We start from the raw sequence: 16,758 nt of genomic DNA on the forward strand, positions 1-16,758 counted from the left end.
GTTTTCCAATAGCAAAAGGAATTTCTGTCACTTAAGTTTAATAATAATTAATCATTTATTTCTCATTAAAACCATATAGACACTTATTATGTAGGTAGTTCACAAATAATTGTCAAACCAAAACAAAAAGATAAATATTTATGATATTATTAAGTGAAAGTATATTAATTTTATGAAAACAGATTTTATCCCGGTAAAATTTCCTTCACAAAGGAATTCATTTTCAAACCAGAAACTTGTCACACTAGTAATGTAAAAAAATAATCATAAATTTTGAAAGTGCCCTAAAATATTGCACTTTTTGACAATAAAAATAAGCAAAATGTTGTCTTGGGCTACCCCTGGTGGGACTCGAACCCACAGTCCCCGGCTTAGGAGGCCGATGCCTTATCCATTAGGCCACAGGGGCGGTGGCTAAGGGTGGGAAATAAGCAACCGTCTTGAAAATTATTTATTTTCTTAAGAAAATAAAATTGGGGTTGATACTTTTCAAACTACGAATGAACAGTACCCTGAGCACGAATAAAAATTGTTCTCTTTATGGTATAGCAATTGTTTTGTTTTGTACGAAATCCAGAACAGTGCCGCGACTGTCGATTAAGGAATACCTACAATAATAATTATACGAGTTAAAGGCACAAGGTACAAAATCTAAGTACATATTCGTTTGCGCTGACTGACTAAAAACTACATAATCAAGAAAGTAGTTTTTTTTCATGGGTAGGTACCTAATTTGCTATAAACGAAGCACGACAAAACTACATGCACTCAAAGTTAAATTGGCTTTAAAAAAATTTTTTTTATCTTTGTGTAGCTTTGAACTGCCTCCGAAAATCTGTTATTTTAAGGTTTTAATAAAAAGTAACGAGTATCTAATGGATGGCGAAATATTATGAAGGGCAGAGATAAAAGGTCGTATTTAATTAATTTGTCTGCGGCAATTGGTGTGGAATATGCGAAATTGCTTTTAACTTTATTTTTAAAATGGTGGGTAGGTAGGTATACCTATTCAAATTTTAAAGATATAAGATATGGTATTTCGGTTAAAGTAATAGATACAGACTAATTCGACATAAATATCATGTCGAGAAGGACGTGGTTAGCTTTGCGTCTGTTACATCTGAGGGCTTAGAGCTTAGTGTGAGTTTACATCAAACGTCGTCACTAGTGAGCGCGTAAAAAATGTCAATATTAAATGTATGGCGGAATTGGCGGATTGTACAGCGGAAACTTTCAGAACTAAAATTTTCATAATTTTTTTTAACGTGCTCACTAGTGAGGACCTTTGATGTAAACTCACACTAAGCCCTCAGGAGTGGATGAAATACCTACATCACAAACACTGCGAAAGTTTTAATAAGTGAAAGGTGTGTGTAACTGTGTAGGTAATGCAAATGTGTTAAAATTAAAATTTAAACATTTCAAAGTAGAACGTGCAGGTAAAAAACAAATGACAGTCGAAAAAGAACAATTAATTTTAAAAGAAGTTTCTCACCGGCCAAGCGCGAACAAGGAGTTTGGCCGTAAGTAAGTATGTAGGTAGCCTTTACAATTTTCTTCAAGATAATATACGAGTACCTATTTTAGAGACTTTCAAAACACAGAGTACAGTGATCTGTCTGCACCGATTTTTATCCAGTGTCAAGTTCCAAGTCAAAGATTTGTTATACCTATAATTATACTACTAGATTATGTATAACAGGGTGTAAACATGCACACGGTGACACGAGCACGACGCAATAAAGAAAAAAATAAAACAAAGTACGAGCTAAGTCCCCAAGCGCTGACGTCAGATGCAAGCGGGCGCTCCTCAAGGGCGCTCTGCTGGAGGGCCCTCGCTGCATCCGCACAAAGCACTATTCAGGTCAATCGATGGAGGGATTTTAAATTTTATCTCCACTGCTGTGTTGGTAATTTATGGCGAAAATTGCGTGAATGCATTTTTTGTAAAGAAAATGAGGAAATGTGGTTAGTTTGTAAAGATCACTCAAAAAACGTCTTCCTAAAAAAATCTTCATACCACTTTGTAAGTAGTAGGTATACCATTTGGATCTTTACTGAGTAGGTGTGTGTTTCAACATGCTTTGAAGCAAGTTTGCGACAATGGTTGTGCTTATTCACAGTGCAGTGTAACTATATCTTAGACGAAGAGTGTTGGGTTATCTGTTCGTAAAGATACATTTTTATCACCAGCGCATAGGGTTGTGAATGTATTATAAAGAAAACAGTATTGCTACAAAAAAAACCCAAAGTATGTTAACTTTAAGTTCGTTCGTTTCAGCTAAATGACGTCCATTGCTGGATAAAGGCCTCCCCCAAGAATTTCCATACCGATCGGTCCTGCGCTGCCCGCAAATTTTAGGTAGAACGATTAAAATAAAATAATGTTCGTGTGGTTCCAGGAGGGTAGAATGGGACCACCCCCAATCTCCAGGCAACTAACGGAGTAAAGTATGCTGACATCAGGTCTCCGCCCAAGTTTTAACCCGTCTGGCCAGTGAGCCAGTGTGGAGGGTGAAGACAAAAATCCTCTATTTCTCTTTGGTAAATTGGAGTGTTGCTGCATTGCAAATGACCTGACGATGAATCACATCCCTGGATTCTGGATTGCAAGAAAGGACCACAAGCATAGAATCTCCGGTAAGTCCTCTCTTACTTACTCCCCGAGTGGTTTATTTTAATTTTTATCTTGTAGCATTCTCATTTCAAGTTGCTACAGCAAGCAGTGGCAGGGTTTAGGGTAAATTATTTTTATTACCGGCTATAGCATCATGGGTAATTTAATTTTGATTAAAAAATCTTAGTAACCCTATTTGTCGGTCACGCAAGTCACTAAGTATGTGTAGCTTATGAACGTGGTAATTGAATCTACCACCTCGGTGAGACATCTGTGCTCTGATCACACTTTATGACGTTATTACGATAGGCATTTATTTTTATTTGCCGCATAAACCTGGAGACAATCTAAATATAATTACCTACTATCAATTCAGCAATTCAATAAACATGTTTGATCTGAAAGCTGGGTTTTCTTCAGCTTCAGATTATGTTAAATACACTATAGATCTATACTCGTAATCGTACAGTCGATCTTTAGGGATTTGATATGGATTAGCAATGTAAATGCAGACTTATTATGCAGTTTGCACATGCACTCGGCGAGTCTTTGGATCTATTACCTACGTAATAGCGATTTCCCGTAATCGCTATCATAGTACAAATTCCTTAATAAATAGGAACGAGATTGGTTTAAATTGTAAGCAATTTTGATCAATAGTTGCTAATGGTAATACAGTTATTGAAGGTTCTGGACGAATTGGAGCAACCATAATGGTAAATTTTCATGTAGGGCACAGTTTGCTCGTGGAAATGTTACGCTATAAACACATTAACCTACTTCGCATCTTTTGCTCTGGCGGGTATAGACAAAGATGAAGACTGAGTATTAGGTTTCTTTATACAAAAAACTATGATTTGTGACTGTGTGTAATCAAGTAATAAAGATTTGATCGACATGAAGCTGTCGGTGCGCTTTCCGCTACGTGGCCTCCAGTCTAGAACCTTGCTGCCCCATCGGCCGGTCAGTTCTGTGTACTATGTGCCCTTTCCACTTTAGCTTGCTAATGCGTCGGGCTACCTACAGCTATGAATATCTTGGACTCAAGCCCAATGTTCTCTAATCAGAATCGTACAATTTGATACTTACCTCATGCGATTTAACCTCATCATTCATGTGAGCAGAACGGTCCTCGCAGTCACCAATTAGTGATTTAAGATCAGCGCCAACGCGGGGCCGTGTGATGAGCGAGGAACCCACGATGGTGGGTGTCATGCAATAACTACATATTTTTTATTTTGAACATAATTTCTACAGCAAAGAAGTATGCGAATTACCAGGAACTCAATTTTCAAACTTCAATATATCTAAATGATTTAAAAGACTGACCTGATTATAATTATGAATTAATTGCTCGTAGATTTTTTCCGAAATCTTATTTATTTCTGGAACTCTATAAACGCACCCTATTTTCCCGAAATGCATCCAACTACTAAACCATACAATAAACTAGAAACCATCTAGGATTCGCGCACACACAAAAAATATTTAAAATCAAGTACAAGTGTATGATTTCAGAAGAAATATAAGAGGGAACAAAGATGAAACGTCACTTCGTTTTTTGTTTGCTCCTCTGAAATCTGAAATTCTCTTTAAAATATTTTCCTCGAGCGTTTGCAGAGCTTAACCCCTGGAAATCCATGAATGCACACAGTTCGTGCCTTGTCAAACGTTGTAACACGAATTTGTATAGGCGTGTGGTTTTTAAAATAGTGTACTTTTAACTCTTTATTAACTTTACGATGTTAAATATAGACAAACAATGCTGCGTTTAATTTTAAGCAAGTTTATAACATGACAACTTTTTACCTTATTTATCGTGAATCCTTATTTATCTTATTACCTATTCCAAATGGTTTAATCCTCTAAGGCTTGTAATAAGTGGGAACACAACTAGATTAGGTATTAAACGTTTTACTTCCTTTGAAAGGCCGAAATTCAGGCAGGAAAACCCGAAGCTGAAGCTTAAGCTTAAATTAAGTTTCAAAGTTTTTAAAAACTTTGAAACTTAATTTCGGACCTCAAACGACTTTTGTTAACGTGTAATCTAATTATTCTCGTTCCAGCAATGTTTTTAAGCTTCGTGGTTGATTGATGCATGAAGCCGTTTCTGGTACTTGTGTCATACGATCGCAGTCGTTTCCAAACTCATAAATATCAATCAACGGTCATTAGCAGTGATGTACTTCGGTGCATCCAAACACCGGCCAGTATAACCTGACCCTTCAAAGTCTTCGCTGAGACTGTTATGACGTCATTTTGTTAGAGAAATCAGAAGATTAGGGGGGCAAGGAAGGTCTATGTTTATTTGTTGATACGTCATCTGCAACTTTGTTTACGTTGGACACTTTCCATATTTGCTGGTAGCACTCATCGTCACCTCGCAAGTCAAGGAGTCGGTCTTTTTTCGGTGTTTAAATATGTTTGTGACATCTTTAATATATTATTAGGTATTGCTTTAAGCTCAATGAAAGTATGATGGAGCTTGAAATATTTGTAAAAGCTCAACTACGCTTGTAAATTAAGAAAGCTTTTTTTCGGTATTTTGGAGATTGAAATAACTAAATTCTCTTCTAGGTACTACCTACTTATTCTCTTTTACTAATGTGCTTTGAAGGTTTTTTAATATTTAGATAATTATAAATCACTCAAGTCACCTGGAGTGATAAACATTTTACTAGCACTTTTTCATATTATGCCTGTTATTTACAAGGTTCTATTCAGGTGTCATTTAAAATAAAGTCATGTACTTTTAATACATACTTACTTCAAAATGACTCTCATTAACAACTTGCATTTTAAACTTTAAAGCGTGCAATTTAGGTGTATGATTCACAGCTTGGCAAGATTGCACGCGAAAAGTCTTCGATCATTAGCTGTCAAAAGCAAAGTTAAAGCTAAAAAACAACACTTAAAATTTTAGGTTTTTATTTTATTCACATGCAAACCAGTCACAAAAATCGTCTGGAATTCTATACTTAAGAGAACCGTAGTAGTCACACGCTCGCTTGAGGGATCGATTATAAAGTATTTTGTAGGGTTACGCCTAAGTGAAAATGAAAATATGGGCCTAAAATATTTAATTAAAATGAATTCAAGCAGTGCAGCAGGTGTCTTTTAAGTCTACCACAGAAAGAAAATAAAACACTGGTTGGGTGCTGGTAAAAAGAAAATTTTGTTAATCTTCTACCACATTGATCAGATAAATAAATGCAACCGCGATGTAATACACATGCAGCGCCATCTATTGGCACTCTGGGTTTTTGTGTTAGTATTTCAAACAACATTGTATGATTTCAAAAAAAAAAAAAAATGAAAATATGGGCCTAAAATATTTAATTAAAATGAATTCAAGCAGTGCAGCAGGTGTCTTTTAAGTCTACCACAGAAAGAAAATAAAACACTGGTTGGGTGCTGGTAAAAAGATAATTTTGTTAATCTTCTACCACATTGATCAGATAAATAAATGCAACCGCGATGTAATACACATGCAGCGCCATCTATTGGCACTCTGGGTTTTTGTGTTAGTATTTCAAACAACATTTCAAGTTAATCGTAAGTGCAAGAGCAAGCTCTTGATCTTCCTTTAATTGACGTGTTGAATGAATAGTAGTCATTGTAAGTACTTACGAGTATGTAGGGGAGAGTTCGGTATATTGTACCGCCNCACATAGCTCGTAGAGACGATGGCCGTTGGGGCAGGAAAGTTCTCGAGTGGCGACCACGGGCTGGAATTTCGGACCTCAAACGACTTTTATTAACGTGTAACCTAATTATTCTCGTTTCAGCAATGTTTTTAAGCTTCGTGGTTGATTGATGCATGAAGCCATCTTTGGTACTTGTGTCATACGATCGCAGTCGTTTCCAAACTCATAAATATCAATCAACGGTCATTAGCAGTGATGTACTTCGGTGCATCCGAACAACGGCCAGTATAACCTGACCCTTCAAAATCTTCTCTGAGACTGTTATGACGTCATTTTGTTAGAGAAATCAGAGGATTAGGGGGGCAAGGAAGGTCTATGTACATTTGTTGATACGTCATCTGCAACTTTGTTTGCGTTGGACACTTTCCATATTTGCTGGTAGCACTCATCGTCACCTCGCAAGTCAAGGAGTCGGTATTTTTTTGGTGTTTAAATATGTTTGTGACATCTTTAATATATTATTATTGTTTTAAGCTCAATGAAAGAATGATGTAGCTTGAAATATTTGTAAAAGTTCATAAATTTATTAACGCCTGTAAATTAAGACCAAAATCGTAAGGGTGATAAATAGGTACTCGAAGCTTTTTTGGCTTTATTCGGAGATTTTAATAACTTAACTGTTTTCTTTTACTAATATGTTTAAAAGATTTTTAATTACATAAATATCCTTAGTAGGTTGCTATCATTCAGGTGTCATTTAAAAAATGTATTAACCTAACTAACTATACTTCAATTGACTTTCATATAACAACGTTACTTGCATTTTAAACTTTAAAGCGTGCAATTTAGGTGTATGAATCACGGCTTGGCAAGATTGCACGCGAAAAGTCTTCGATCATTAGCTGTCAAAAGCAAAGTTAAAGCTAAAAAAACAACACTTAAAATTTTAGGTTTTTATTTTAGCCACATGCAAACCAGTCACAAAAATCGTCTGGAATTCTATACTTAAGAGAACCGTAGTAGTTACACGCTCGCTTGAGGGATCGATTATAAAGTATTTTGTAGGGTTACGCCTAAGTGAAAATGAAAATTTGGGCCTTAAACATTTAATTAAAATGAATTTAAGCCGTGCAGCAGGTGTCTTCTAAGTCCGCCACAAAAAGAAAACAAAACACTGGTTGGGTGCTGGTAAAAACAAAATTTTGTAAATCTTCTACCACAGGAAGCCTAAAGTAGTCTAAATTGCTTGAAAGCCAGTATGGTGCGATTTATATTGAATTAATTGTAGACAAATTCGTTTGTATCGATTTGATGATCCTACAATAATCTCATTGATTCAGATAAATAAATGCTACCACGATGTAATACACATGCAGCGCCATCTATTGGCACTCTGGGTTTTTGTGTTAGTATTTCAAACAACATTGTATGATTTCAAGTTAATCGTAAGTGCAAGAGCAAGCTCTTGATCTTCCTTTAATTGACGTGTTGAATGAATAGTAGTCATTGTAAGTACTTACGAGTATGTACTAAATATGACATGCCCTCGAATGTTTGCGATACTGCGAATGTTCACACACTAGGCTTGAAACAAGTTAGGATTACAACATTTTATCTACAAAATGCTTACTTACTTGGATTCTGGTTACAGCAAGTGCCTAACGAATCTGTCTAAAACACTTATTTATCATCGTAAACATATGAATTTACAATCATGTTCACATCAGCAGATACGTTTCAATGGGATGCGCGGGCGCCGATGATATCTATGGGTCGTAAACAAGTTGTTTGTAGTCTCTTGTTGCTGGAATGCTCACTTGAAGTTTGCATAGAATTAAATTAGTTTTTAGCTATTTAAATTACTTATTTCCAAATCCAAGAAGCTGAAATGTTGAATGTCTAGTCTTAACAAGAGCTTTTGTCTATTTGACAAGGTCTAGTTAGTTTTAGAATTTTGTCATTTTCTAAAGAATAGGACAAGTTTCGAGTTACTTAGTGGTATTAATTTATTATTAATACAAAGGAAACGCTTTTGGTTTTCTTTGTTTCACGTTTTCACACCTAAACCTTTAATTTTTATGAACTTTGCGATAACAATAGGTCCTTGGGCAAAAAATCTTGAAGTGGGTGAAATACTCGTAGGGTAGGTACAAGCAAGAAAGTTCACTGCTACTTATTTATAAGATGATAAAAGAAAACATCAAAAACATTAAAAAAGTAAACTAAACCAAATAACATAGCATGGTGTGCGTGCAATGATACCTTATACGCCTTACACCTATCATATTGTACTTTACATATAGTTTTTGTATGAAATTATTCACATTTATAACTTGACACGATGATGATTTTCCGCATTTTCAAAAATCCTATAAAAGTTATTGAATCAAATATCCATCTCAATATCATTTATTAATCATGAATCAAAGCTTATTAAATTGGAGTTTATTAAAAGAAGTCAGTTTCTTTTTGTAATGAAACAATTTCGCCCCGTGTTCAGAATACCCACGAATATTAACTGAATTTCTCTCAAAGCCAGCCAATCTCCAAATCCTCTAGCATTATGGGCTGAACCCTTGTCAGGGGATGTATTGTATTAATTTTGAATTATTAGTTAATACATTTTAATAAATTGTAACGAGAATATTGTCACAAACAATATTTCTGTGCATATTGTACATTTCTTGGGAAATTGGTAGCCAGTACTGGTCTCTCTACTGACCAGCTCAACACACTAATTGAGCACGAATATAGGTACCATTTTTACCATAATTTAATTTCAAATTTTAAATAAACTCAACTAATTACTAGTGATTACTTTGAAATGCAGTCTTTAGTACTTAGATAAAAATAATTAACATGTGAATATTGTAACAGTGGGATATAATGAAATAAGAAAGCATTCCAGCTTGGAGTAACTGATGATTACGGCGATTTTGCGTGGCGATGTAATTTTATCCGATTTACAGCGTAATTAAATTCAATTTATATCAAATCAATATAACTAAACGGATTCTCTAATAATTCTGTCTGGAAAATAATAAAAACTATTGGCAAAACTTTTTGAACATGCGCAGTGCGCAGCCCTAAGGCCACTACGTTTTAGGTGGAAGGGAGGTAGGGGTGAAGTGCAACATTTCAAGGTCAGACCGAGTCGCCCAGACTCCCTTATACTACGTAGCAGACATACGAATCCCAACTGCGTAGTATCTCAAGGTTCTAGCCTCTAAATAAATACTAATAATTTCACAAAAAAGTGCCTGGCGAGACAATAACAAGACCGGTAACAGGAATTTATGTAACGCATTGAATTCACGACAAATACTTTCATATTTTTATAGGTAAAATGTGAAATCTAAAAACAAAAGTAGAATAATTTAAAATATGTCTAACCTCCATCTAGTTAAGAACTAGATCTTCTGACAGAGAAATAAAGCTTGTTAAAAATTCTTATTTACATTTATTTAGTAACTAGCTGACCCGGCGAACTTTGTTCCGCCTTAATGGCAATAAATAAGCAGACTTTTTTTTTATTTCGAACGGGATAAAAAGTATCCTATGTCCTTCTCCTGGCTCTAAACTACCTCCCTGACAATTTTCAGCTAAATCAGTTCAGCCGTTCTTGAGTTATAAGCGAAGTAACTAACACGACTTTCTTTTATATATATAGATGGTTAGGTAAGCACAAAAAGCACACATCAAGCTTCCTACGTAAAGCACAAAAAGCTGTGGCATTTTATATAGATGGTATTTTGCAACAAATATCTATCAACCCTTAATATTTACTCCATACATGTACATTCCTACATAGGTAGAAGAATTCCTTACATATTATTACCTGTGTTCATTAATTATGGTAGAACCATCGGTGAGTTTCTCAGGATGGACTATTTTTAACCGCCTTCGCAGAACGAAAGGGCGGTGCAGCTCATCATTACTATACTTGCTCTAAATTAATGGTTTAAATAAACAAACCTGCGTATTTCAAGCAACTTGGGGCTTTGAACCTCATTACAGTAAACACGAGGTTTGTGAATCATTTTATAATAATAACTATTGTAAGTACATTTTTTACTTATTTTACTTTATTCTGAAATTCAACAGCTTTATTGCATTTTTCAGAATAGTTTTTCTTAGAGTCGTGGCGCTTAAGCTAAAAAACGTTCCATGACATGCATAGCATTATGTTCGTACATGATAATCTAATGTAAATTACATTATTATTTCATAATGTTTTTAATTAAATGTTGTCTTGTTATGAATTCATTATTATTAAGGCTTTTTACAACGGAGCTTAGGGAAGGTCAAAGGCGTTCCTTTCCCTTAGTACATCAATGTTCCCAAAGTTAAAATGATTTCCCTATGAAAATATTTGTTTTCAGCCTTAGAGGCTCGTATTACAGGCTCAACAGACGCCAATGACTCGTGTGAATATTCATAGCAGTCTAACTAATCTGTCCACGACGTGACTCGAATCGTAATTGGAGAATGTCGAAGTAGGTATCTCATTTACGTTCCAAATTTACGAAACCGAACGTACAAATAATAACTTAGCGAAATGTTGATAGAGATCAAACTGTTTACTATCAAATCGTGTTGCCTAGACTCAAAATTAATGAGTTTATTTTATGAAGACACTCGTATGTGAATATCTTACAAGTGTACCTCTCAATGCTAGAAAAATAAACAGTGCCTGTTGTGACAAAAAACCCCATCAAGTGGCAATAAATCTGCTGCCAACAAAACAAATGAGCTTACAATGTAGTAATGGCCGCAACAACATCCACATGGGGTTGATACGGCATTATTTTATCTAAAGTGCTCATTATCTAATATCCGATAGAGGGTTCAAGGTTGGTCGCGCGAATACTGAAGACCGCGCGTCGCATAGTGGCATAGAGCAAGCCCGAGGTGCGTCCCTGCGCTTTTATCAATACGCCGCCGCACAGCGCCGCCTAGCGGCCGCCGCCAGTACCGCTTCGGGCTCCACTGCGCACGCTCCATGCCAAACGTTACCGCATTTGCAATAACTCATTCCCCAAAACAATCCCTAAACACACAAATCCCAAATAAAAACGTCACCTGACGCGACGCGAAACCGCGAACCAAAACCAGACCCTCGCCGCAACAGTTTTCCGGTATTAATTGTTTTGAAACACTAATTTTAACCAAAAGTGCTGAAACCGTACCACCGTGGAGCTTTCAAACGGTAAGTGAACCGTGTTCAGCTCAAGTGATGTTATTGTAATGTCAGTTTGTTTATTGACGCGGCTCTGGCGAGTATAAGTGGTGATGNTACTTAGGTGATGTGGGGTATGCGTTACTTTCGCTGGCACCGCACTAAGGAATGAGGTTACACTCTATAAACTCTCTATGATAAACTGAGTTTTTTCAAGCGGCATAACAGCTGCAGTGATTGTATACCTACTAGGTATGTAGTGCGTCAATAAGTGAATGCGGAAAGTTGACTTGGTGAACTGCATTTCCACCGCGCTATTGTTTTGGTGCCTGTTCACAATTTGTTTAGCTCATAGCTGACGTTCATATGCTAAAAACACCACAGTAAAGAATTAGTAAAGCTAGTTGCATATTCGTTACGTATAAATACATGTTCGTTTGTACAATTGTAGCGTACATCGGTGCCCGGAGCATTCTGTTGTCGTCTCTTTTTGGCGCCGTACTGGCGAGCAGGCCGTCTCCCTCTCGTGACACACTCGTAGATGCAAATTAATCAAAACACCCTCCTATTTATAAATTGCAGTGCACATTGACTGCGATTTTTATAGGCAAGTGCTTTCTCGTTATAAATACATTCACTTGGGTGCGTCGACTCAGTGTTGCATTTCAACGTTTATAACTTAACGTCTATTAGCTTAATTTATAACTTTTAGTAGAGTTTCCTCATTAAAGTAGGTTTATACTATGGAAAAATAATATTCGTAGCACATGTTTTCTAAAACTGTGTTCAACTAAATATTTTACTACAAAACATCAGTAACTAGAATATTTATATTTATTCATGAGCAATTACACATTTGATCCAAATAGCGTCCTAAATCCTCTTTAGGTTTGTCTAGACGCTATTGTTCTCTAATATAATATATCCAAGCGGTCTAATGGCAAGGCAACATACTTAGAGGACTCGCAGCCAGAATTCCTAAGTTCGATTCTTAGTTAAGTCCACATTTAAAAAAGGTTTTAGAATGATTTCTACTAATTTTATTTTCGTAGAAATACACGCTGCTTCTAACTCAACGTCAATATTTGTGCTTCTTTATAAGTGCACTTTTAGAAAGCTTGTACAGACTCTACTTTTATAATTATTTCCATCGTTCAAGTGCTTGTCAAGATCTTTTAAAAGTCTAGATAGAATTACTTTCACTAAAGATACCTAAGTAGTTCGTTATTTATTTTGAGTTAAGTATTTATAGTCAAGTCAAATAGACTGGCGATGAATTTGTTTGATTTATTTCTCATCAATTAAATATATTACCTACTTAGAGCGCCTAAATAACTTTACTTGTATACTTCTAATAAGCGTGCCTAGTCAGGACTACGGAACCCTAAAAAACCAGCATTGAAGGACACGTGAACAAATTATTTATACCCGCAGAATTTTCTCAATTTTCAATCTATTGGCACTACCTAAAATTACTTTATTTGCTTAATACCTACCATGTTATTTTGGTGCTTACTTGTACAACTCATTTGTACTAAATTTCCGTCTTGATTGGATAAATTAGTGTGATGAAGCGATCCATAAATAGTATATCACATTAGGTATTAATATACCGAGAAGCCCTGTCAATAATAACTTTTAAGCGAAATTCTGTTTTATGATTATATCATAGACTTTGTTAATAATTTCGCTTGATATAATTTAGCAGTCTTATTGGATCAGGATTTCATCAAAGGAGTCGGGGATGTAGGCGGACTGAGTATATGTAGGCGGATTATAATAATTATTTTCCTAGCCCGTAAAGCTTTAGGTTACATTTAAAATAATTAACAGTGAAGTAATTATATTTATATAAATTAAAACCCGTTTTCTGAGATTTGTATTAAAGTTTCAGCCGCCGGATTTTAAGTTTCACCATTGTGATAAGGCCTACGGAAATTCACTCGATATCACTGCTTTTTGTTACTTTCAACGTAGCTAGGAGTGAATAGGCATCTTTAGGGCAAAATGATTTCATAACGCATCATGCACTCATTAGAGACTTAGGTAAGTGTGAAAAGAATTCGATTTTATTTGTTTACTTTAGTAATTTTATTAATTTAAGCCTAAAATTAATGACTTGCCACTTTGTTAAAGCCTATGTAAGTTCCAATTCATAGCTTTTTCCTTCTCTCCAACGTCGAAATCGAAAGTAAACTCTACTATTCCCCTACACGCGTCGGTTCCGCATAACCAGCCTCGTTTTACAAATCACGCATAATTCAACCGCTGCACATGCATATGTACATTGCACATGCACCGAAGGTCGCCCAAATCGGACAATGCGGTCTTTGTGCACCAATAAAGCCCGATTCCCGCATTGTAAACATTCCTTTGTCCCGTAACGTTTTCATAACGTGAGAATGTGGGTTATGTGGGCCAAGTTCAAGTTTACGCGCAATAAGCGTGCAGCGTGCACTTTTATTTCCGTCATGAAATCGGGGGTTGGTAACCGGTTTGGAGATGGATTGGAAATTTCACCGGGAACGTCGCAATGGATTAGGTACTCAGTGGGATCTCTTTAGTCTGTTTATAGAACGAAGAGCATAACTTGATACAAACTTAAGCGTAGATTAAGGCTCTAATCGGTTGAACTTCAGGACAGGAACAGGACGGAATCTCCAATTGAGTTCTGAGCGTTTGTTTTGTAATATTGTATCATTGTCATTCAACAAGTACAATGGTCATAAATAGATATGTACTTAGATACAATAGTTGGTGGCCCTTTTATGGATTAAAAAACATGTAATGCAAAGGTATTTAAAATATTCTCTCTACATTCATAAGAGAATTTTAATTTTACTTTGAATTCAATTTTCACGAGAAAGGCTTAAATGGGTCTACTGTATTCACTTCTATAGAATAGCAAAGAAACATAGTTCAGATTGTGACGATGGGAAACTAGTTCATGCACTATTCGAGTCCGGCAAGTTCTTTTTATTGTCACATCTAGTCTGGGAATCTACTTTATTTCTGGACTTGCACAAATCATCAATGTTCCCACTGTTACTGACCAAACGAATGCTTAAAAACTAGTTTCTATTTTAAATAACGTTTGCGCCTTTTCTATAATAGTGGTACCATACTTATAAGTAGCTACCAAAGAAAATCTAAAATATTTTTACATACACAAATAAGTTTACTTAATACATATTTTTTTTTTTTACTTTTTTCTGAAAATGTCCCGCATATTATTTTATTTGTATGGCTGAATTTCCTTTGGGATGAAGCTAAGTAATCCAAGTAAAAAGACAGAAACAGATTTGCTGTTTTCAGTACATGCCCTGTGACCTGTGTGCCCTGAAAATCAACAAACGTCTGGTTAAAAAAAAGTCAAATACAAATAACTATCTTTATTTTCAGCTTTGAACTCATGAGCAAAGTTTTATCATGTGATTCGACCAAGTAAAAACGTGCAATACGGGAATCAAACCACATTTTAAAAGTCATCGGAGTCCTTATTCATTGACTTAACTTTTATATGCGTTATCACCTTGGTTTAACTTTCAGACGTCGGCACCTGCACCAAACAAAAACACTTGAGCAGAAACAGTAATGGCCAATAAAACTGTTTACAACAGCTGAGTATATGAAGGATAACTATCTGCGATACTGTTTTTATAATGAACTCATTTTCACTTGATTGATGCGATAATTGGTTCGTATCTTTGAAGTGACAATAGCCCCTAAATAACAAAGAATACTCTTTTGTCTTTCATAAAAATATTTTTAACTAGCTTTTGTCCTCGGCTTCGCCCGCGTTAATTTAGCTTGTCGCAGATCGTTATAAATAAATAGCATGGCATATACGTTACGCTGATGTATAAACAATAATACTGTAAAGTTTCATCAAAATCCGTTCAGTAGTTTTTCGTGGAAGAGTACAAACATACATCTTTGCAAACTTTCGCATTTTTTAAGAGAAGATGTTTTGCTATTTTCAGACATGCCGCTAAAATATTTTAAGAAATGGAAACAAAGTCTGACAATGCTACTTTTTGCTAGGAAATTAGTTGAACAATATTGTTGACCTTCATGCTGTTGTCAATAACAGACTAACAGAATATTGAAACTATTATGCGTGAAACAATGCGATTTTTTCGATGCGACCGGTTCACTGTGACACTAACTGCGACTAACATTTTATTTTATCTCTGTGCCTTAGTTTAAACATCGCAATGAATTAACAGAAACACGCCACTGTAAGATTACTATTTTTTTTAAAGGATCGATTTCATTTTATTTGCAAATAGAAATATGTAGTAGTAATTATAATTGGTCGGATATTTCATTTGTTAAAAAATGAAAATGTTCAATTACACCCATTACACCTTAACGTTCCTAATGTGGAAAAGCGAACACAGAAAAGTTGATTGAAATATGTAGTTTTCACTGAATAGTTAATGTATTAGGTACTTACTAGCTTGATACTCTACAATTGGAGAGAGACGTATATATGTAATCACTTCTTATTTTAGTATCGTCATTGAATAAATAAAAAAATACCCGAAAGCAAATGGTTAGTCTGTCTGAATCTAGGCTAGACTTTTATACTCGTATTACTTATTACAGGTACCTTCTTACTTTTTACTAGAGTATTTGTGTGTGCCTGTATTCACAAACGATGCTTGCTTAAGCGAAGCAGCAAATGGAACGCACAGAGTTGAATAGAGCTCTGTGATTGGTTCATGTGTCACCCTGTACGTCTACGCGCACTGTGAGACCTCATATGGTAATGTTTGTGAATACGGGCGTAACAATATTGACTGAAAGTAAAAAGTCTTATCGTCAACGTTCAATTACTTTCATTCACTCGCTTATAATGGGCAAACAAACTAAGAACCTGGCTTCTAAAATTGACTGTACATCAGACTAAATATTTTGTTGGAAATTCGTTCTTATTACAACTACATTGATATGCCTAGTCTGTAAGTACCACTTTAATTTTGTTCCTTTCTTGCTCTAAAAACTCATAAAAACTCATAAAACTCATTTATTTCTGTAAATAGGCTTAAAAAAAGCACTTTTACACTCTATAATCTATATTTTACACTCTATAACGTTATTACTTATTTTCAATATCCATCCCTATAACTCATAACACTCCGACTTCAAACGGAAGTCAATTAACTAAATCAACTTTGATTGAAAAAACGTTGCCAAATTAACAATAGAATTTAAGTAGAAATTGTTCTGAATAGGAAACCAATAAAACATTGTTATGTACACGCGATTCTTTGATCGGAGGTGCTAATAAATATCAAAGGAAAGTTACT

At 35.3% G+C, this 16,758-nt stretch overlaps 1 non-coding gene across 1 annotated transcript; it reads right to left on the bottom strand.

Moving 5' to 3' along the window:
• Positions 1-336: 336 nt before the first annotated feature.
• On the bottom strand, positions 337-409 carry TRNAR-CCU (transfer RNA arginine (anticodon CCU)). Its single transcript has one exon. It is a non-coding gene; the product is annotated as a tRNA-Arg (tRNA).
• Positions 410-16,758: the final 16,349 nt, after the last annotated feature.

This window comes from Ostrinia furnacalis, unplaced genomic scaffold (genome assembly GCF_004193835.3).
Source record: "Ostrinia furnacalis isolate ACB-3 unplaced genomic scaffold, ASM419383v2 OfSCF4936, whole genome shotgun sequence".
Lineage (NCBI taxonomy): Eukaryota > Metazoa > Arthropoda > Insecta > Lepidoptera > Crambidae > Ostrinia > Ostrinia furnacalis.